The sequence below is a fragment of the Trachypithecus francoisi genome, unplaced genomic scaffold (assembly GCF_009764315.1).
Source record: "Trachypithecus francoisi isolate TF-2019V2 unplaced genomic scaffold, Tfra_2.0 Lachesis_group9, whole genome shotgun sequence".
Lineage (NCBI taxonomy): Eukaryota > Metazoa > Chordata > Mammalia > Primates > Cercopithecidae > Trachypithecus > Trachypithecus francoisi.
The window spans coordinates 3,803,717-3,825,807 of NW_022681474.1; positions in this window are offsets into that span (position 1 = coordinate 3,803,717).

Genomic DNA, 22,091 nt, shown 5'->3' on the forward strand with positions numbered 1-22,091 from the left:
TCCCTTGTCTGGTACTAGGAGAAAGGTCTCAAGATCTGGAGTGGATTTCTGGCCCACCTATTTACTGCGTGACCAGCTACAAGTCCTCTAATCCCTGAGCCTCTATTTTGTCATCTGTGTGAAACAACCAGCACCGCAGACTTACATGAGAATCAAATGAATAATGTGTGTTAAGATGTACGACGGAGGCCAGCAAGGTGGCCCAAATCTGTAATCCCAGCACTTTGGTAGGCTAAGGCAGGAAGTTCGCGGGAGCCCAGGAGTTTGAGATCAGCCTGGGAAACACAGCGAGAACCCGCATCCCCATCTCTACAAAAATGAAAAAATTAGCCAGGCGTGGTGGTGCACACCTGTAGTCCCAGCTGCTTGGGAGGCTGAGGCTGGAGGATCTCTTGAGTCCAGGAGTTCCAGGCTGCCGTGGGCTCATTGAATCACTGCACTCCAGCCTGGGTGACAGAGTCTCACTCTGTCTCAGAAAAAAAAAAAAAATTAACATGTAAGATGGTTTGTAAACCGTAAATGATAGTGCATGGGAGAAATCAGGTCTCTTTGATTCACCTGGCAGGAAATCTTGCGTCTTGGCTTTCCCAGCCATCACTCTCAGTTGCAGTCAGGTTGCTGAGAACATTCTGTAAGAAGCTGCCTAGATTTCACCTTTCTTGGGGCAGGGTGGGGATAGAAGAGTGTCAGGGAGACTCTTGTAGTGAGCACCTCTCTGCTGAAGAGCTTTTAGCAGTGACAGAGTATGAAAGAGGAGGCCTATGTGGGAATGGAGAGGGTGGGGCAGGGAAGAGTCCTACTAGTGAAATTGGTTTAGAACAGCCCAGTGCCTATGGGGGTCGACTGGGGTATACATGAGATGCCTTGCCAAGTCTGGAACAAGTTTCTCAGGAAACGGAGCCTGATCCTGCTCTAGGGAGATTGGAAAGCTCTTAGGGATAGGGTTAAGTGAAAGCATTTGTTTTTTGACACTGAGTCTTCCAACTTAGGTGAAGGATAAATGTCAAAGAAGAGGTAAATGTCATGCATCACTCTGGAAATGCCCAATCCGCCTCCTCCAGAGTAGTGATCAGGGACTTAAGAATGGAAAAATTTGTGACTTATTACAGGAACTATGGACCCTGCCCAAGTTCTTGTCAATGGTGAAATCAGTGAGGACACATCTGGGGTCCCTGTTAACACCAAGTGTGTATGCAACAGTGGACACGTGGACAGAAATAACTGGGCATGTGAGGGCACGTCACCCAGTAAAGGCTTGGGGGACAGTGATGAGAGGGCGGAGCTAAGCGGGTGGAGAGAAATGGCAGCCCAGGACAGTGGGAAGAAGATGGAGGAGCCTGAGGAACAAGCTGTCCCTGAGAGAGAACCCACAGTGTGCCCCTCACCATGCCTTCCACAAAGCCACAATTATGCCCCTTCCAAATTAGATTGCCTCCTTTCAAAAACTCACGATACCCAAAGAGTCCATAAAACCTCTCGCCAACCCTGCTGTCAGATGTGACTATCACAGGCAGCACGAAGAACAGAAAAGCTACAGAACTGTTCTTGTTCCTTTTTTGTTTTACCGATAGGCTCTCATTCTGTCACCCAGGCTGGAAGGCAGTGGTGTGATCATAGTGAAGTGGTGTCATTGTCTGGGGTAGATATCCAAGTTTTGTTGTCTCACACCAAGGGAACCAAGGCTGTGGACACACAAGAAGTGGGTTTAGGAGCAGAGGTTTAATAGGCTAAAGAAAGAGAAAGGATAATAGCTCTCTCTCCTGTGAGGGCCAAAGATTGGCTGGATCCGGTGTGATGTTTACACAGTGCACAAAGAAGCTGGCTACCCCACCCTAATCTTTGTATTATGCAAATGGCTTTTCTACTTGGCCAGCGCCATGTTGTCTGCTCCTTACCGTACACGAGGTTAGAAGGAAAGGGAAGATGGAGCCTACATGTTGAACATGTCTGACCCCAGGTAGCCTTTTCCTATTGGCACAGCTGCTGGCATTCACCCGTGCAAGCTTCCACTTTGTTTATCTATGTCCAATGTTACAGGCTGATCATTGTTAGAAAAGAAATAATTTGGGGGCTGCTTTTCAGTAAAGGAAAACTTTTACAACCTTACCAAGGACTTCCTTACCCTCACTAGCTACCTAAATAATTTCTTCTTAACTCCTATATTAATAGCTTAATGCAGCCTTGAACTCCTGGGCTCAAGCATCCTACCTACCTCAACTTCCCAAGTAGTTGGGACTACAGGCATGTACCACTATTCCCGGCTAAATTTTTTTTTTTTAATAAATGGGGTCTAGCTATGTTGCTCAGGCTGGGCTTCCTGCAGCTTTGACCTCCTGGCCTCAAGCAATCCTCCCAAAGTTGGGGGATTATTGGCATGAGCCACCACACTCTACTCACAGCTGTTCACAAAACTTCAGATGATCCGCAGTTTTAATGCCCAGAATTTAACTACATGGAGTATGTTCCCAGCTTCCTGTAGTTTCTAATCTCTGGATAACACATCTCTTGCATTTTTGCGCTCCCAGTCCTTCCACCAGCTTTAGAACTTAACTCCCTGCATTCAAGCTGTCTCTGTTTGAAGTATCTGAGGTGATTTCTGCTTTTTTCTACCAAACACTTACTGATAAACCCTTTTTCCATTTCTTTTCTTTTGTAGATTTGTGTAAATACCCAAGGTTTTATTATTCAGGTGCCTGTCCTTTCTCCTTTTTGCTGAGTTGTTCAACGTGACCTTTCTGATTTTTTTTTTTATTATTATTATTATTATTTGAGACGGAGTCTCACTCTGTCACCCAGGCTGGCGTGCAGTGGTGTGATGTTGGTTCACTGCAACCTCTGCCTTTTGGGTTTAAGGGATTCTCGTGTCTCAGCCTCCCAAGTAGCTGGGACTACAAGCACTAGCCACCATGCCCAGCTAATTTTTTGTATTTTTAGTAGAGACGGGGTTTTGCCATGTTGACCAGGCTGGTCTCAAACTCCTGACCTCAGGTGATCCCCCTGCCTTGGCCTCCCAAAGTGCTGGCATTACAGGCATGAGCCACTGTGCCCAGCCCTTTCTGGTTTTAATTTTTTGGTTATCATCGTTTCTTCCCATCACACTCTCAACAGTGACAGGTGATAGTCGACGTTCGCCTTTCATTGCGCTCCTCTGCTCTTAGATCCCTGCTACGTTAAACGACAAAGCAGCGAAAGCACTGGACAACCCCATGCCTTCCTTTGGAACACTGCCACCCGGGAGCATCGCTGAACGTTTTGTTCCACTGGGTCGTTAGAAACAAGCTCTGCAGGCCGGATGTGGTGGCTCTTGCCTGTCATCCCAGCACTTTGGGAGGCTGAGGCCAGCATATCACTTGAGGTCAGGAGTTCAAGACCAGTCTGGCGAAACCCCATCTCTACAAAAATACAAAACATGAGCCGAGCGCAGTGGCGCAGACCTGTAATCCCAGCTCCTCGGGAGGCTGAGACAGGAGAATCACTTGAACCCAGGAGGCAGAGGTTGCAGTGAACCAAGATCATGCCATTGCACTCCAGCCTGGGCGACAGAGGGAGACTTCATTTAAAAAGAAAGAAAGAAAGAAAGAAAGAAAAAAACAAGATCTGCCACCGCGGGGCTCTGCCCCTGTTGAAGGGAACTATGCATAACTAATGAACAGGAAAATAAGTAGCAAAATGCCTGATCCTTCTCAACATGCTTCTAATAACTTCCAAGTTTCCCAGTCTAGATTTATCTTTCCTAAATGGTTACTCCAAACCTTCAAACCTAGACATTTTTTAGTCTATAATTGCTCTTCCTTTCCTCCCCATCAGATGGCACTTTTCTCTGCCGAGGATTAACCCAGCTTCTCGGTCACACTGACACACTTGATTTTTTTTTTTTTTTTTTCAGATAGGGTCCCCCTCTGTCACCCAGGCTGGGGTACATCGGCTTGATCTCAGCTCACTGCAACCTCTGCCTAATGGGTTCAAGCGAGTCTCCTGCCCCAGCCTCATGAGTAGCTGGGATTACAGATGTATTACCACCACACCTGGCTAATTTTTGCATTTTTCATAGAGACAGGGTTTCACCACGTTGCCCAGGCTGGTTTCAAACACTTGGACTCAAGCAATCCATCTGCTCGGCCTCTCAAAGTGCTGGGATTACAGACAGGCGTCAGCCACTGCGCCTGACCCAGTGTACACATTTGAAATAAGAGCTGGCTTGTTCTCTAGTTGTGGATGCTGAGACGTCAGAGGTACCCAACAATCCAGCAGATTTAAGACTGGTCTCTATCTTGTAGCATTGCAAATACCACATGGGATAGATACCAGATCTCTGTTTCAAAGCTGAGGTAAATAATGTTCAGAAGAGTTTACTACTTGTCCAAAGTCACATAGAGGGTAGGAGGCAGAGCCAGGTCCTGAATCCAGGTCTTTCTGTTGCCAAACAGTGCAATCAACCGAGGAAAACATAAACGAAAGCACTGGATCTTAAATTCCAACAAAACACTGTCGCTCCCCTGTCAACCTGCTGGACTTCTTGGATAAACATTTCATTTGGGCATTTTTCAGCAACTCTAGAAGGTTTATCAGAAGAACTTCCAGTTCAGAAGGGCCTTCCAGAGTTAACGTCTCCTGAACCATTCACGCATGTGGGATACAATTACACCCACAAGGAGGGTGGTGTGGCAGGCGACACAGGGCATAGAAGCCAGGAAACAGAGAGTAGGGAGATCATTAGTTTCACCTTTATACACCTATGTTACATCTGCTACAAGCTGGATTCTTTTATAACGGAAAGCATCTAATAACAAAATTAGGAGCTCGTGGCAAAGATAGTATTATACGTTCACCAAATCCCATTTTATTGTCTTCTTCCTATGTACACAAGAAGACTATAATTCCCAGCCTATTTTGCCCTTAGATTGGGCCACCGTAACTGGATTCTGACCAAAGGGGCATGGGCAGAAGGGATGTATACCACTTTCAATCCTGCCCATAAAATCTCCCATGTCATTATCCACCCTCTCTCTTCCTCTTCCGTGGCAAATTGTTTTTTGAGAGAGGTTCTCATTCTGTCACCCAGGCTGAAGTGCAGTGGTGTGATCATGGTTCAGTGTAGACTTGATTTCCTGGGCTCGAGTGATTCTCCCACATCAGACTTCCAAGTAGCTGGGACCACAAGTGTGCACCACCATGTCTGGCTAATATTGTTTGTAGATATGGGGTCTCACTAGGTTGCCCAGGCTGGTCTCAAACTGCTGGACTCAAGTGATCCTCCCACCTTGGCTTCTCAAAGTGCTGGGAGTACAGGCATCATGAGCCACCACACTTGGTCTGTGGCAAGTTCTTGAGGGCACATGATGGAGATGACACCATCACAAGACAGATGGAGCCTAGATTCCTGAACCAATTATTGGAGGAAAGCCACCACGGAAAGCTACTGGACCTACATCAAACAATAACCTGTTGTATTGATATAAGAGTTAAAAAGAAATTATTTAGGCAGATAGTGAGGGTAAGAAAGTCCTCAGTAAGGTTTCCAGCCCCCAAATCATTTCATTTCTAACAAAAAGCAGCCTGTAAATTCGAGCTGCAGACATAGATAAGCAAGCTGGAAGCTTGCACGAGTGAATGCCGGCAGCTCTGCCAATAGAAAAACGGGCCAGGCATGTTCAACATGGAGGCTCCCTCTTCCCTTTTCTTTATCAACCGTGTGTATAGTAAGGAGCAGACAACATGGCGCCGGCCAGATAGCAAACCGTTTGCATAATAAAAGATTAGGGTGGAGTGGCCACTTTCTTCCCTTGCTATGTAAACATCACACCTGGTCCAACCAATCTTTCGGCCCTATGTAAATCAGACACTGCCTCTTCAAGCCAGTCTATGATCCCACCCTACCCCCACCCCCGCAATTCACCACAGTCCGGAAGACCCCCTGGGGAGCCCCTCTTTCTCTGCAGGAGAGAGAGCTTTTCTCTTTCTCTCTATTAAATCTCTCTCACACTTAAGCCTCTGCTTTTAAACTTGCATCTGTGTGCCTGCATCATCAATTTCCTTAGCATGAGATGGCAAACCTCCAGTATTTACCCCTGACAACGACACTGCTTCAGTACGAAGTTGTTGAAAATAAAGAGTTTCTTTGTTACCGTAGCACAACCTTACCTATCCTGACTAATCTGGATTTCATATATGCCAGGGGATTCCAATATCCCACAGAAGTCCTGAGAGGGTCTCTTGGTTGCCTCACTTATGGAAACAGCCTTTTGGTGTTTTTAGGACGGGGATTTATTTCAGATTCTAAGTTCATATGAGGATATATTTCTGAATAGAGTTCCGTTTCCTTCTTCTCCCTCTGAATTACCTTCTCATTCTCACTTTGTTGTGGTGTGCTTGTTCCAAAGAGAAATAAATCAATGACTCCATCACAAAGCACATAGTGCATGTACTTTACATTCTCACTGCAACAAGACCTGAAAAAGGAGGAAATTTTATTACAATTTTATTCCCCCTCAGGGACCATTCTGAATTTTACCATCCTAATATTTACTTCTTGTTATGGTAAAACCTTGAGTAAACCATCAGGGACTCAGTTGTTCTAGACAAGTGTTTTGCATAAATAGAGTTTATGCATTTAGGCATTAAAATGCTGTTGACTCTCACATGTTTGGAAGGAAATATTAAATAGGAAATAGGAAGCATAGTGAATGAACTGGGGTGACATATTTTGCCTTTTCATGGCGATTCAGGATTCACCGGAGTTCCTTAAATGTGCTATGCTCCCTGCAGAGGCTCCAGCCATCATCTCTGCCTGGAGCAGTTTTTTCCTTTCTTTGTCTCATTAAATCATTCCCATCCTTTGCTTGTCAATTCACAGAGCAGTTCCCTCAGGCACAACTGTATACATTTACTAAAACTCATCTAACTCTTCACCTAAAACAGGTGAACTTTGTGGCATGTAAATTATGCCTCAATAACGCTGTTAAAAACAAAACACACACACTATCGAGGAGGTGATGCATGAACATAACCCCTGCTCTTCTTTAAAAAAAAAAAAAATTTTTTTTTGAGACAGGGTCTCCCTCTGTCATCCAGGCTGGAGTGTGCAGTGGCATGATCTCTGCTGACTGCAGTCTCAACATCCAGGGCTCAAACAACCCTCCTGCCTCCACCTCCCAAGTAGATGGGACCACAGGCATGTGTCAACATGCTGAGCTTTTTTTTTAGAGATGGGGTCTTGCTGTATTACCCTGGCTGGTCTAGAACTCCTGGCCTCAAGCAGTCCTCCCACCCTGGACTTCCAAAGGGCAAGGATTACAGGCTTGAGCCACCACTATGGCACGTTACCTCTATGAGCTTCCTCCCAAAACCCATAATCCCAGTCTAACCATGACAAGAACATTAATGAAATTCTAATAGAGGGCATCCTACAAAATTTACTGGATCAATACTCTTCAAAATTGTCAAGGTCATCAAAAGCAAGGAAAAGCTGAGAAATTGTCACAACTAAGGGGAACGTAAGGAGACATGATGACTACATGTAATATGGTTACACGGATGGGGTCCTAAGACAGAAAAATGACATCAGACAGAAACTACATAAATCTAATACCTGGCTGGGCATGGTGGCTCACGCCTGTAATCCCAGCACTTTGGGAGGCTGAGGCATGTGGATCACTTGAGGCCGGGAGTTCGAGACCAGCCTGGACAAGATGGTGAAACCCTGTTGCTACTAAAAATACAAAAATTAGCCAGGCGTAGTGGCAGGCGCCTGTAATTCCAGCTACTCAGGAGACTGAGGCAGAAAAATCACTTGAACCCAGAAGGTGGAGTTTGCAGTGAGCCAAGATCGCACCACTGCACTCTAGCCTGGGTGACAGGAAAATTCTCCATTTCCAGGAAAAAAAAAAAAAAGAAAGAAAGAAAAATTTGAATATCTTGTGGATTTTAGTTAATAATAAGGTATCAACACTGGTTCAATATTGTAACAAATGTACCACACTGATGTAAGATGTTAGAAACAGAGGAAACAGTGCAAGATATATGGGAACTACTCTTTGTATTAACTTCATGATTTCTCTGTAAATCTATAACCATTCCTAAAAATAAAGTTCATTTGGCCAGGCGCAGTGGCTTATGCCTGCAATTCCAGCACTTTAGGAGACTGAGGCAGGTGGATCAGTTGAGTCCAGGAGTTTAAGACTGGCCTGGCTAACATGGTGAAACCCCGTCTTTACTAAAAATACAAAAAATTACCCGGGCATGGTGGTGCACACTTATAGTCCCAGCTACTCAGGAGGCTGAGGCACGAGAATCGACTGAACCTGAGAAGTGGAGGTTGCAGTGAGCTGAGATTGCACTACTGCACTCCAGCCTGGGTAGCAGAGACTCTGGCTCAGAAAATAAATAAATAAATTTCCTTCAATTTACATTTTTTAGGAATTCCCCAGTTCCCAAGCCAGATCTAATCACCTGCTATGTGTGCATATAGCAATCTGGACTACTGGCTGAATGAATTAATTTATCACCATATGTAATTGCATGTTTGTGCATTTTGCTCACTTCCGTATCTTAGTGCAAGGTCAGGGCCTGGCTCTTGACAATGCTTAGTAATAGACACGGAGTAAATGCAACCTCACAGAATAAAAGTTTCATGACAACAGGATTTCGTCTGTTCTGTTCTCTGTTGTATCCCTATCACCTAGATGATGTCTGGCACACGGTACACATTCAGTCAGGATAAATTCCTCCCCAAGTGTAGTCAAAGAATCTTTTCCCTAGTGATCCAGGGCTCTTGACCACCCTGGATCCCTTTGGGGCGCCTATCCACTGTGGGTTGGGGTCACAGGCTTGTGGGAAGGGGGGATTGACTTCCCTGTTCCTGGCTGAGACTCCACTGGGCTCTGCAGAAGGTTTTCAGCTGGGGCAACTCGCTGCTCAGTTAGCACCATTTACCAAAATGAGGGAAAGTAAGAGAGGGGCAAGGAGGAGGTGCGGTTTGAAGAAGATGTGTGAGACATCGAATTGACAAGATCAAGTAGGAAATGGCATACATCTGTCTACAACTCAGGGGCGGTGTAAAGCTGCAGCTATAAAGCTGGAATTCATCAGCCTTAAAGATGGTGTCTGAAACCATGAGAATGATGGTGCATTCGCCGCGGGAAACAGCATGGCGTTTCCTCAGAAGATTAAACGTGGAATGACCATAGGATCCAACAATTCCACTTCTGGGTATATACCCAAAATAATTGAAAACAGGGTATCAAAGAGGCATTTATACACAAATGTTTATAGCAGCTTTATTCATAACACCAAAAGGTGGAAGCAACCCAAGTATTTATCGACAGACAAATGGATTTTTTTAATGTGGTCTATTCATACAGTGGAATATTATTCACCCTTGAAAAGGAAGGACATTCTAACCCATGCTACATGGATGGACCTTGAGGATATTATGCCAAAGGAAGTATGCCAATCACAGAAGGACAAATACTGTATGATGCCTTTTTTTTTTTTTTTTTTTTGAGACTGAGTTTCACTCTTATTGCCCAGGCTGGAGTGCAATAGCATGATCTCAGCTCCCCACAACCTCCACCTCCCGGGTTTAAGCAATTCTCCTGCCTTAGCCTCCTAAGTAGCTGGGATTACAGACATGTGCTACCACACCCAGCTAATTTTGTACTTTTAGTAGAGACGGGAGTTCTCATGTTGGTCAGGCTGGTCTTGAACTCCCGACCTCAGGTGATCCACATGCCTCAGCCTCTCAAAGTGCTGGGACTACAGGCATGAACCACCATGCCTGGTCTGTATGATGCCATTTCTATGAGATCCCTACAGTAGTCAAATTCATGGAGCCAGAAAGTAGAATGATGGTTGCCAGAGGCTGGGCGGGGGAGGGAATGGTGACACGGGACAGAGTTTCTGTCTGGGGAGATGAAAAGGCTCTGGAGATAGACGGTGGTGATGGTTGCACGACAATGTAAACATACTTAATGCCACAGACCGTACAACTAAAAACGGTTAAAATGGCCAGGCGCGGTGGCTCACGCCTGTAATCCTAGCACTTTTAGAGGCGGAGGCAGTGGATTGCCTGAGCTCAGGAGTTCAAGACCAGCCTGGGCAACATGGTGAAACCCCATCTCTACTAAAATACAAAAAAAAAATTAGCCAGGCATGGTGGTGGGCACCTGTAGTACCAGATACTCGAGAGGCTGAGGCACAAGAACTGTGCTTGAACCCAGGAGGCAGAGGTTGCAGTGAGTCGAGGTCATGTCACTGCACTCCAGCCTGGGCAACAGTTGGGCAACTCTGTCTCCAAAAAAAATTAATAATAATAATAATAATTAACAAATATAAAAATAAAAGCAGTTAAAATGGTAAATAATGTGTGTGTGGTATATATGTGTGTGTGTGCATATGTGTGTGTGTGTATATATATATATATATATATATTTTTTTTTTTTTTTTTTTTTTTTTTCTGAGACAGAGTTTCTCTCTTGTTGCCCAGGCTGGAGTGCAATGGCACGATCTCAGCTCACCACAACCTCCGCCTCCTGGGTTCAAGCAATTCCCCTGCCTCAGCCTCCCGAGTAGCTGGGATTACAGGCCTGCACCACCATGCCCAGCTAATTTTGTATTTTTAGTGGAGACGGAGTTTCTCCATGTTGGTCAGGCTGGTCTTGAACTCCCAACCTCAGATGATCCACCCACCTTGGTCTCCCAAAGTGCTAGGATTACTGTCGCGAGGAACCACACCCGCCTTGTTATGCAGATTTTGCCACAATAAAAGAACTCATTATTATGTACTGAATGCTTCCTGTGTGCCTAGCATGTTTTAAGAGATGTCTGTGTTTCAAACTCATTGAATCCTCCGATTTTCAAGGTAGGTACATTATCATCACCATTTTATAGGCAAGGAAAGTAATGATCAGAGAAGTTAAGTAAGGGGCTTATGCTCACACAGCTTCTAACTAGCCAGGCTAGGAATTGGATTTAGACAGTTGGGGTCCAGCACCCAAGCTTTTTATTTAACATACTGGTTGAGGCTGGGAACGGTGGCTCACGCCTATAATCCCAGCACTTTGGGAGGCAGAGATGGGTAGATCACAAGGTCAGGAGATCGAGACCTTCCTGGCTAACACAGTGAAACCCTGTCTCTACTAAAAATACAAAAAATTAGCTGGGTGTGGTGGTTGGCGCCTGTAGTCCCAGCTACTCGGGAGGCTGAGGCAGGAGAATGGCATGAACCCGGGAGGCGGAGCTTGCAGTGAGCCGAGATCACACCATTGCACTCCAGCCTAGGCGACAGAGCCAGACTCCGTCTCAAAAAAAAAAAAAAAAAATTACTGTCTGAGCTGTGAGAGATTACCTCACTACTACAAGAATGTATGTTTGACATTAAAAAGTAAATTTTTAGGCAGGGTGTGGTGGCTTATACTATAATCCCAGCACTTTGGGAGGCCAAGGCTGAAGGATCACTTGGGACCAGGAGTTCAACACCAGCCTGGGCAACATAACAAGACATTGTCTCAAAAGAAATAATAATAATTAGCCAGGCATGGTGGTGGCACACACCTGTAGTCCCTGCTACTTGGGAAGCTGAGGCAGGAGGATTGCTTGGGGCTACAGTGAGCTATGATGGCACCACTGCCTTCCAGCCTGGACAGAGTGAGACCCTGTCTCAAGACAAAAAAAAAAAAAAGGGCCAGCCACAATAGCTCACACCTGTAATCCCAGCATTTTTGGAGGCCAAGGCACTTGGTCACTTGAGGTCAGGATTTTGAGACCAGCCCGGCCAACACGGTGAAACTCCGTCTCTACCAAAAATACGAAAATTAGCCAGGTGGTGGTGCACGCCTGTAATCCCAGCTACTTGGGATGCTGAGGCAGGAGAATCGCTTGAACTTGGGAGATGGAGGTCGCAGTGAGCCGAGATAGCGCCACTGCACTCCAGCCTGGGTGACAGAGTGAAACCTGTCTCAAAAAAGAATAATTTTTTATGAGAATTTAAACGAAGACTGAAGTTACAGCTCCTAAGCAGCTAGTCGCTGGCCTTTTACCATGTTCAGATAGCGCCTCTCTGCATAGGGCCTGAGCCCCAGGCAGGCCCCGCATAGGGCCTGCAGCCCGCAGAAGGGATGAGGAGTTCAAGGAACTGGAGCAGGAAGGACAGTTATCAGACCGTTTTATCATCTCTGAAAAATTGCTCTATGGCCAGGGATGACCCCTGGAAATACCCATCGGAGGCTTCCTGCTGTGTGTGTAAGGCCAGGGGGGCCCACAGCACCTTTCCCTCCTTGGCCCTTAGGAGGATTCAGCCCTGACTCAGACCCTCCCAGTCAAGAGGCCAGAGCCCCAGTTCCAAGGCAGGTGAACCCAGAAAGGAGATCTGCAGCTCCCTGGCAGCTGAGGGAGAAGCTTGCTATGCCATTTGGGGCTGCTCTGTTGTGTTATCAATGAAACCTCTCAGACAAAAGCAATGCCAAGGAGTGACTACTCCAGACCTGCAGCTCAGAAACACACAGGGTCCTCACACGGCCTGGCCTCTGCGTGTGTCTGTTCTAATCGCCTCTTCTTAAAAGGACACCAGTCATTTTGGACTACGGCCCACCCTGAGGGCCTCATGTTTGTTGCTGTTGTTGTTGCTTTAAACCTTTATTTTGAGTTCAAGGGTACATGTGCAGGTTTGCTATATAGGTTAAACTCATGTCATAGGGCTTTGTTTTACAGATTACTTTGTCACCCAGGTACTAAGCCTAGTACCCAATAGTTCTTTTTTCTGCTCCTCTCCCGCCTCCACCCTCTACCCTCAAGCGGGTCCCAGTGTGTGGTGTTCCCCTCTGTGTGTCCATGTGTTCTCATCATTTAGCTCCCACTTGTAAGTGAGAAAACGGACTGTTTGGTTTTCTGTTCCTGCATTAGTTTGCTAAGGAAAAGGGAAGGGCCTTATTTTAACTTAATCACCAGTTTAAAGACTGTATCTCCAAATATGTTACATTCTGAGATATCGAGGGTTAAGGCTTCAACACATGGATTTTGAGAGAGACATAATTCATCCTGTAACAGCATATAAATAAGTAACGATGCCCCACCCAGTAAAGCCCTAGCATAATTCCAGTCAAAATCATTTGTTTAACCTATTGAAAAACAGCTAAATTTTTACCAAGGGAGGCAGAGAAACTGAATTGTTCTGTCATCTTCGTTTCTGCTCTCAACTGCTTTCAAACAACGTTTCAAAAACATCTATGATAGTTTAAACCTCAGAACTTGTTAGCTATGGTTTTTCCCCCAGTGTTGTTTTGTTTTGTTTTTTTGAGATGGAGTCTTGCCTTGTCACCCAGGCTGAAGTGCAATGGCGAGATCTCGGCATGGTGACTCATGCCTGTAATCCCAGCACTTCGGGAGGCCAAGGCGAGAGGATCACCTGGATCGCATAAGTACAGGAGTTTGAGACCAGCCGGGGCAACATAGTGGGACTTTGTATTAGTCCGTTCTCACATTACTGTAAAGAACTACCTGAGACTGGGTAATTTATAAAGGAAAGAGTTTTAATTGATTCGCAGTTCCACAGGCTTAACCGGAAGCATGACCAGGAGGCCTCAGGAAACTTACAGTCATGGCAGAAGGCGAAAGGTAAGCAAGCACGTCTTACCATGGCAAAGCAGGAGAGTGAGCGAAGGGGGAAGTGCCACACTTTTAAACAACCGGATCTCATGAGAACTCACTCACTATCACAGCAAGGGGAAATCCGCCCCCATGATCCAATCACCCCCTACCCAGTCCCTCCTTCCACACGTGGAGATTACAGTTTGAGATGAGATTTCAGTAACGACACAGACCAAACCATATCAGACCTCACCGCTACAAAAAATTGAAATTAAAAAATTAGTCAATGTGGTGGTGTGTGCCTATAGCTACTTGGGAGGCTGAGGTGGGATGATCTCTTGAGCTCAGGAGTTGAAGGCAGCAGAGAGCCAGGATTGTGCCACTGCACTCCAGCCTGGGCGACAGAGAGAGACATCTCTTAAAAAAAAAGAAAGAAAAAGAGACGTTATTCCAGCAAGCAGTTTTCAAACTGCGGAGGGGACGCCTTCTATACCAAACAAAAGTGCACTCCACCAGAACCAAGAGGGGACTGTCTTGCTAGGGAAAGTTCCAGCCCGGGATCCCCCTCCCGTCTGCTATGCAAATGAGGCATGCGAGATCACTCAATCCTGATTGGCTGATGTTAAAACCGACCACAGATGACAGTTCATGGGTCGGGTCCAGGTGGCAGAATGGGGCCTTCCAGCAGTGGTTGATTCTGGTGGCATCGACAGGACCAGACGGCTAGGAAAGCCCCAAAGTTTAACTACTGTTCCGCTTGTACAGGATACAAGTGTAACCTCCAGTCGGCAAATGGCTCTCAGTTCCATTAAGGACTCAGATCCAGTTAGCCACTCACAATCCATCTTGAAGGGTGGCTCTTTCTGGGTTCACACATTTCTCCTCGATACTGTACAACAAGATCGGTCCGGATTTTCAATAATAGACTGGTCTATCTTGGCAAAGGGTGTCCATTAGAATGCAAATGAGCAAAAAGGAAAAATGTATGCCTGATTTTAAAGCTATAAAAGTCTGACCTACAGTCACCATTGGCAGAAATGTATCTGGGGATTGCAAGTTTTAACTTTAACCACCTATTAATCACTTTGAACTTATGAACAAATGGATTTATAAACAACCTGTTTGTAAGTAAAAGCAGATCGATTTGGTTAAGTGAATTAGTATCTGGTTGAACAACTTTACCAAGACATACAGGTTGAGAGTGTCATAACTAATCTAAAATGAGGTCTCTATGGCTTGGTCAGTCTTCATTTCTGCCCTGTTCAGACCTCTCCAATTTGTCGTGGAATAGGAAAATCAGAATGCAATATGCTGTATCTGCACTGTTATAAATGTGTTGAAGTAAAAAATCATGGTTCTCATACAAATATAAAATAAGCCAGGTGCAGTGGCTCATGCCTGTAATCCCAGCACTTTGGGAGACCGAAGCGGATGGATCACTTGAGGCCAGGAGTTCAGGACCAGCTGGCCAACATGGTGAAATCCCATTTCTACTAAAATTACAAAAGTTAGCCAGTCATGGTAGCGCACTCCTGTAGTCCCAGCTGCTCAGGAAGCTGAGACATGGGAATCACTTGAGCCCAGGAGGTGGAGATAACTATGAGCCAAGATTGCGCTACTGCACTCCAGCCTGGGCAACAAAGGGAGACTTTGTCTCAGAAAAAAAAACATACATATATAATATATAAATAAAATATGCCTGATTTTGGCCGGGCGCGGTGGCTCAAGCCTGTAATCCCAGCACTTTGGGAGGCCGAGACGGGCGGATCACGAGGTCAGGAGATTGAGACCATCCTGGCTAACACGGTGAAACCCCGTCTCTACTAAAAAATACAAGAAAACTAGCCGGGCGAGGTGGCGGGCGCCTGTAGTCCAAGCTACTCGGGAGGCTGAGGCAGGAGAATGGCGTGAACCCAGGGGGCGGAGCTTGCAGTGAGCTGAGATCCGGCCACTGCACTCTAGCCTGGGCGACAGAGCAAGACTCCGTCTCAAAAAAAAAAAAAAAAAAAAAGCCTGATTTTAAAGGCATATATATGCATATATATGCATATACATTTACATATGCATATATATGCATATATACACACACACAGGGAGACTCTGTCTCAAAATATATATGCATATATATAATGAATATATGCATGTATATATGCATATATAATGAATATATATTCATATATGTGCATATATATCACATATATATGCGTGTATATATATATGCATGTGTATATATATATTTATATAATGGACATGTGTCCAAGATTTTTAAATTAACTCATTAATTAATTGTGCAGGTAGTAAAATATTACAACTGGCTGAAAGAGTATCCAAAGAACAGACATATTTACAAGCAGAAAAGAGTGCTGAAATAAATTTACTAAGAGACGCAAGACTGACAGCCTCTTTATGGGGTAGCAATCAATTGCATTTCTACCAGACAAAACTCCTGTTATCTCCATGGACAAGAATCTTTTCCATAACCTTGTGTTTTCTATAATTTACAGTTACAAAATAGTTCAGTCAAAAACGATGAAAGACACAGACCCTGTGAAATCAGACGACACAACCCTGAAGCCTCTGCTAGATAATACCCAGCAATCCATTGAAAGGAAACTCAGTCATCTTTCTGCCCATTTCAAGGCCTTTTCCTGACAATAAGAGGAGATTTAATCATCATAAAGCAATCTGAAGCTCTGTGCTGGGACCAAGTGCAAGGAGAGAGTGGAAAGACTGCAGCTCAGCAGTAGTGTATGTAAGAATGGCTTGGGAGTTTAAATCAGCATTATATTCAGAGATTCAATGTGATGAGGCTGCCGAAAACTTTTTGGTTCTTTTTTTTTTTTTTTTTTTTTTTTTTTTTTTTGAGACGGAGTCTCGCTCTGTCGCCCAGGCTGGAGTGCTGTGGCCGGATCTCGGCTCACTGCAAGCTCCGCCTCCCGGGTTCACGCCATTCTCCTGCCTCAGCCTCCCGAGCAGCTGGGACTACAGGCGCCCACCACCTCGCCCGGCTAGTTTTTTGTATTTTTTAGTAGAGACGGGGTTTCACCGTGTTAGCCAGGATGGTCTCGATCTCCTGACCTCGTGATCCACCCGACTCGGCCTCCCAAAGTGCTGGGATTACAGGCTTGAGCCACCGCGCCCGGCCTTTTTTTTTTTTTCAATTCAGGCATCATCTCTAGAATGGAAGAAAGGAAGAACCTGCTGTGGTCAGCTATGATCAGACAGACTACTGGATTCTGTGTACCACATTTTACAAGGGCTAGAGAGAGTCGGGAGGGTAAGGGAATGTGACATCCATGCATAAGGAGTGCTGGAAGAAACCAGGAATATTTAAAGAGGAAAAAGCTCACACAGGAATGGGACAGTTGTCTTCAAATACTTATAGGACAACCGAGGAATAAGGCTTAAGGAACACCTTCCTAAATAACAACCAAGCTGGTGGTGATGATGGTGATGATGATGGTGATGATGGTGATAATGGTGATGATGATGGTGATGATGGTGATAATGGTGATGATGATGGTGATGATGGTGATGATGGTGGTGATGATGATGGTGATGATGGTGATGATGGTGGTGATGATGGTGATGATAATGGTGATGATGGTGATAATGGCGATGATGATGGTGATGATGGTGGTGATGATGGTGATAATGATGATGATGATGGTGATGATGGTGGTGATGATGGTGATGATGGCGATGATGATGGTGATGATGGCGATGATGATGGTGATGATGGTGTGATGATGGTGATGATGATGGTGATGATGATGGTGATGGTGGTGATGATGGTGATGATGGTGATGATGGTGGTGATGATGGTGATGATGATGGTGATGATGATGATGATGGTGATGCTGGTAATGATGATGATGATGATGGTGATGATGGTGATGACAGTGTCAGTCAACATTAATTGAGCTTTACTACATTAATTGAGCTTTACTAGATGTCAAACCATGGACTGAGCACTTTACAAGTGCCCTCTCATTTAACCCTCATGACAGTGAGAAACTAGTTTCCCAGCTCACACTTGGTAGACAGAGATGTCAAACTTTTGGTGGAATTAAAGGCCTTTAAGTTCCCTTTGAGCTCTAAGATTACATGGTTCTATGTCACTCTTCTTCTCAAAGACCTTTGATGAATCCCTGTTGGCTACTATATTAAATACAAATTCCCCAGCGTGCCAACAAAAGCTCTTCACAGCATTGCTCAAATCAAGCTCTCTATGTTTGTCACCGAAATATCACTACCACGACTACCATCATTTTAAACACCACTACCACCACTACCCCCATCAAACATACCAAATGCAGCCATGCAAGATACTTACTCAACCAGCTCTCAATCAATTCAATCAACCGTCCAATCTCTATAGTCCTACTCATGCCCTTCCATTTCCGATGGTACCTCCTCCATAAAGTCATTCTAGTGCATTCTTTCCCTCCTCTTCCACCATCTCCCTTCCTGCAGTAGCACTTTTGCCACATGCTGGTCACTATCACAGTCACTTACTAGTACTTGTTTTATCTCTTCTAGGTTGCAAGCTCCTTGAAGGGGCCGCTACTGAATGAATTTGTTGAATGGCCAGAGAGGGAAAGTGGGACATAGATGCGGCAAGGGAAGCTCGGGAAACAATCTAAGGCAAGAGGAATAACGACAGGTCCTTTACTGGGGAAGCAATTTCTGAATGCATTTATCCTAGGTGCATTGCTGAGAGTTATTTTTTCAGCTACAAAGGGTGTGAGCAAAGGTGTCAGGGAAAGAAACTTTGCTTTCCGAAGAGAGCTGGTCTACCTGGAGTAGAGTGCATTCTCATTAGATAAAAAGAGCAGAGTCAAGCCTTCATTCTTTCAGTTCCTAGCCCAAGACGCGTGGTCAAGAAAGGTTTTTGTTTTATTTTGTTTTGTTTTTTAGAGGCAGGGTCTTGCTCTGTCACCCACGTTGGAGTGCGATGATAGAATCATAACTCACTGTAACCTCAAACTCCTAGGCTCAAGCAGTTCGCCTGTCTCAGCCTCCTGAGTAGCTTGGACTACAGGTGTGCACCGTAGCACCCCGCTGATTTTTAACTTTTTTCTTTTTTTTTGTAGAGACAGGATCTCACTATGTTGCCCAGGCTAGTCTCTGACTCCTGGCCTCTAACGATCCTCCTGCTTCAGCCTCCCAAAGTGCTGGGATTACAGGTGTGAACCACCATGCCTGGCAAAGAAAGATTTACTAAATGACTTTATTTATTGTAGTGAGGGGCAGGACTGGTTAGGTGCATTTGGGTCAAGATCTTGGAAGGCCTTGAACACCAGGACAAAGGGAACACTTATGGATTCCTGACCAAGACAGTGACTTGATTCACCCTAAACATCTTAAATGTATTTTTTATTTATATTATTATATGCATTTTAAAAAAATATGCTCATGTGATTTTTTTTTTTTTTTTTTTTTTTTGAGAAGGAGTCCTGCTCTGTTGCTCAGGCTGGAGTGCAATGGTGTGATCTCGGCTCACAGCAACCTCCACCTTCCAGGTTCAAGTGATTCTCCCCTCTCAGCCTCCCAAGCAGCTGGGATTACAGGCACGCCACCACCATGCCTGGCTAATTTTTGTATTTTTGGTGAAGACAGGGTTTTGCCATGTTGGCCAGGCTGGTCTCAAACTCCTGACCTCAAGTGATCCACCCACCTTGGCCTCCCAAAGTGCTGGGATTACAGGCGTGAGTCACCGTGCCCAGCCCGATTTTCTCATTTCTGACCTCTCATTCACACAGATCTTGTTCTGATTGCTTCTAAACACTATCACAGACATTTGATAGTTTTGTATTTCTTCTGCTTTTGTCATTCCTCACCTAGTCCTAGAATGTGCTTTTCCCCTCTGTCTTGGAAATAAATTTTCTTTTCCTCTCCCCTCCCTGAATCCGTAAGCGCCTCCATCATGCCCTTTAACTTGTCCACTTTTCTCTTGAAGATCTTCCCTTTTCTCTCCCTTTGCCGTCCAACTGTCCTGATTCTACTGACCATCACTTACTTCGGTTTTAGGTTCCCCAATTCCCATTACTTAGGTTCTACTCATTTCCCATTGAAGGCTGCAGAGAACACTAACCTCACCTATAAAGCAATCAGGAATTGCTCACCGATCAGTGGGTTGTGTGCGCTTTTCACATCTCTTTTCCAGAACCACTAGGAGCACCAGCAGATCCTGCCTACCTGTGAGATGGGCAGAACCCTGGCCATCCTGCCTGTGGAGACAGCCTTAGGATGATGCTGGAAGCTACTGCTTCACCAACCGCTGTCCAAGGAGCCTTACCCACATGATCTCAACCTTCGAAAGGCCCTGTCATGTGGGCTCCTGCGCCTATTCCACTGATGAAGATGTTACAATTTAGAGAAATCTTTTCTTTTTTTTTCTTTTTTTTTTTTTTCTTGCGACGAAGTTTCGCCCTTGTTGCCCAGGCTGAAGTGCAACGGTGCAATCTTGGCTCACTGCAACCTCCACCTCCCAAGTTCAAGCGATTCTCCTGCCTCAGCCTCCAGAATAGCTGGGATTACAGGTGCCTGCCATCACACCCAGCTAATTCTTTGTATTTTTAGTACAGACGAGATTTCACCATGTTGGCCAGGCTGGTCTCGAACTCCTGATCTCAGCTGATCCACCCGTCTCAGCATCCCAAAGTGCTGGGATTACAGGCGTGAGCCACCGCGCCTGTAATTTCTATTTATAAAGATTTTCTTTTAAAAATTGCCAAGATTAGGCCAAGCAAATCCCACCTCCCAAAGTGCTGGGTGTTTGGACGAACGGAGGCAAGATGGCGCACTTCCGGGTTCTTCATCCCCCAACTTTTCCCGCGCGCGCGAAAATGCAGCGGACGCCTGGGAAGGTACAGACCAACTGGGCATGCGCCAGGTGACGTCGATCTGAAGAGACCAAGATTTACCTGGTCGCACCTGCGGAACGCCCCCGGACACGCCCGTGCCCCGCCTATCGCCCTCCCACTCCCAGAAAAGCCGCTCCGGACGAGTGCCACCCGCGGACTTCCCAGCTTCCCCACTGCGGTCGGGACTGTCGGAACTCCGACCCAGAGCAGCACGGGGAACTCTGCGGGCCTCATTCGCGGGAGGCCAACAGACCTCTCCTCACCCACCTTCTTCCCCTGAAGCTAGGTGACCAAAATAAACTTGCAGTTTTGCTCCTACCCTTGCCTAGTCGCTGGTTCCTTTGCGCCCGATCTGGTGGTCTTAGAAAAAACAAAACACTGGGATTACAGGCATGAGTTGTCCAGCCAAGGTAGAAGGATTGCTTGAGTTCAGGAGTTGGAAACCAGCCTGCGCAACATGGTGAGACCCCTGTTTCTACAAAATTTTAAAAATTAGCGGGGCACAGTGGCATGTGCCTGTAGTCCCAGCTACTTGGGAGACTGAGGTGAGGGGAACATTTGAGCCCTGGAGGTCAAGGTTGCAGTGAGTCATGATGGTACCACTGCACTCCAGCCTGGGTGACAGAGAGAGACCCTGTATCAAGAAAAAAAAGAAAAGACTAGAAAAAAACAGGATTGTAACAAATCCATTCACTTCCTTTCCCTCTCTCTTTACAGCTTCAGCAGCACAGCCTCTGTCTTTGGACCCAAGCTTGGAAAGCATAGCTCCCTCTCTTAGACATTGTCCATTTCAAAGCATCTCCAGATTTGGATCAACTGAAGGATGATATGTTTATGTCCTTCCCTGTCTGTTCCTTAAAGTGACCTTAAGTCTGGAACATAAATTCTTTTTTTCTTACACAAATTTAAAAACTTGGTAGAGAATTCAAAAGGTACAAAGGGTAGCCACAGAGGCTACCACTGTCACCACTTCCTTGTAGTTCCTGGACTCTTGATGGCATTTGCCAATTCAAACAAACAAGAAGTCTATGTGAAAAGTTTTGTTTCCCCTGTGACTTTAAGCTACTTAGAAAATTCGACCAGACACCATGGCTCACTCCTGTAATCCCAGGACTTTGGGAAGCCGTGGCAGGTGGATCACGAGGTCAGGAGTTCGAGACCAGCCTGATCAACATGGAGAAACCCTGTCTCTACTAAAAATACAAAACAATTAGCTGGGCGTGGTGGCACATGCCTGTGATCCCAGCTACTCGGGAGGCTGAGACAGGAGAATCGCTTGAACCCAGGAGGTGGAGGTTGCGGTGAGCCAAGATCATGTCATTGCACTCCAGCCTGGGCAACAAGAGTGAAACTTTGTCTCAAAAAAAAAGGCATGGTTTTTATCCTAACCCTCCTGACATCTTCATATAGCTCACCAAAAAAGAGAGAGCCAGGAAAAGGCAGAATCACTTCTATTAATTCCCTTCACCTAGGTTCACTTGGCAACATCATCAGTTCTCCTCATTTGCATGATCTGTTCTTTCTCTCGCTATTATTATTGAGTGTTCCAGTCTCTGCTTATTGGCAAAACGAGACCTAGGTTTCTCATTAGTTTGTGTTTGCTGAAGAGTCAAAGGCTAAAGATTTTGCCTTGTCTGGCAG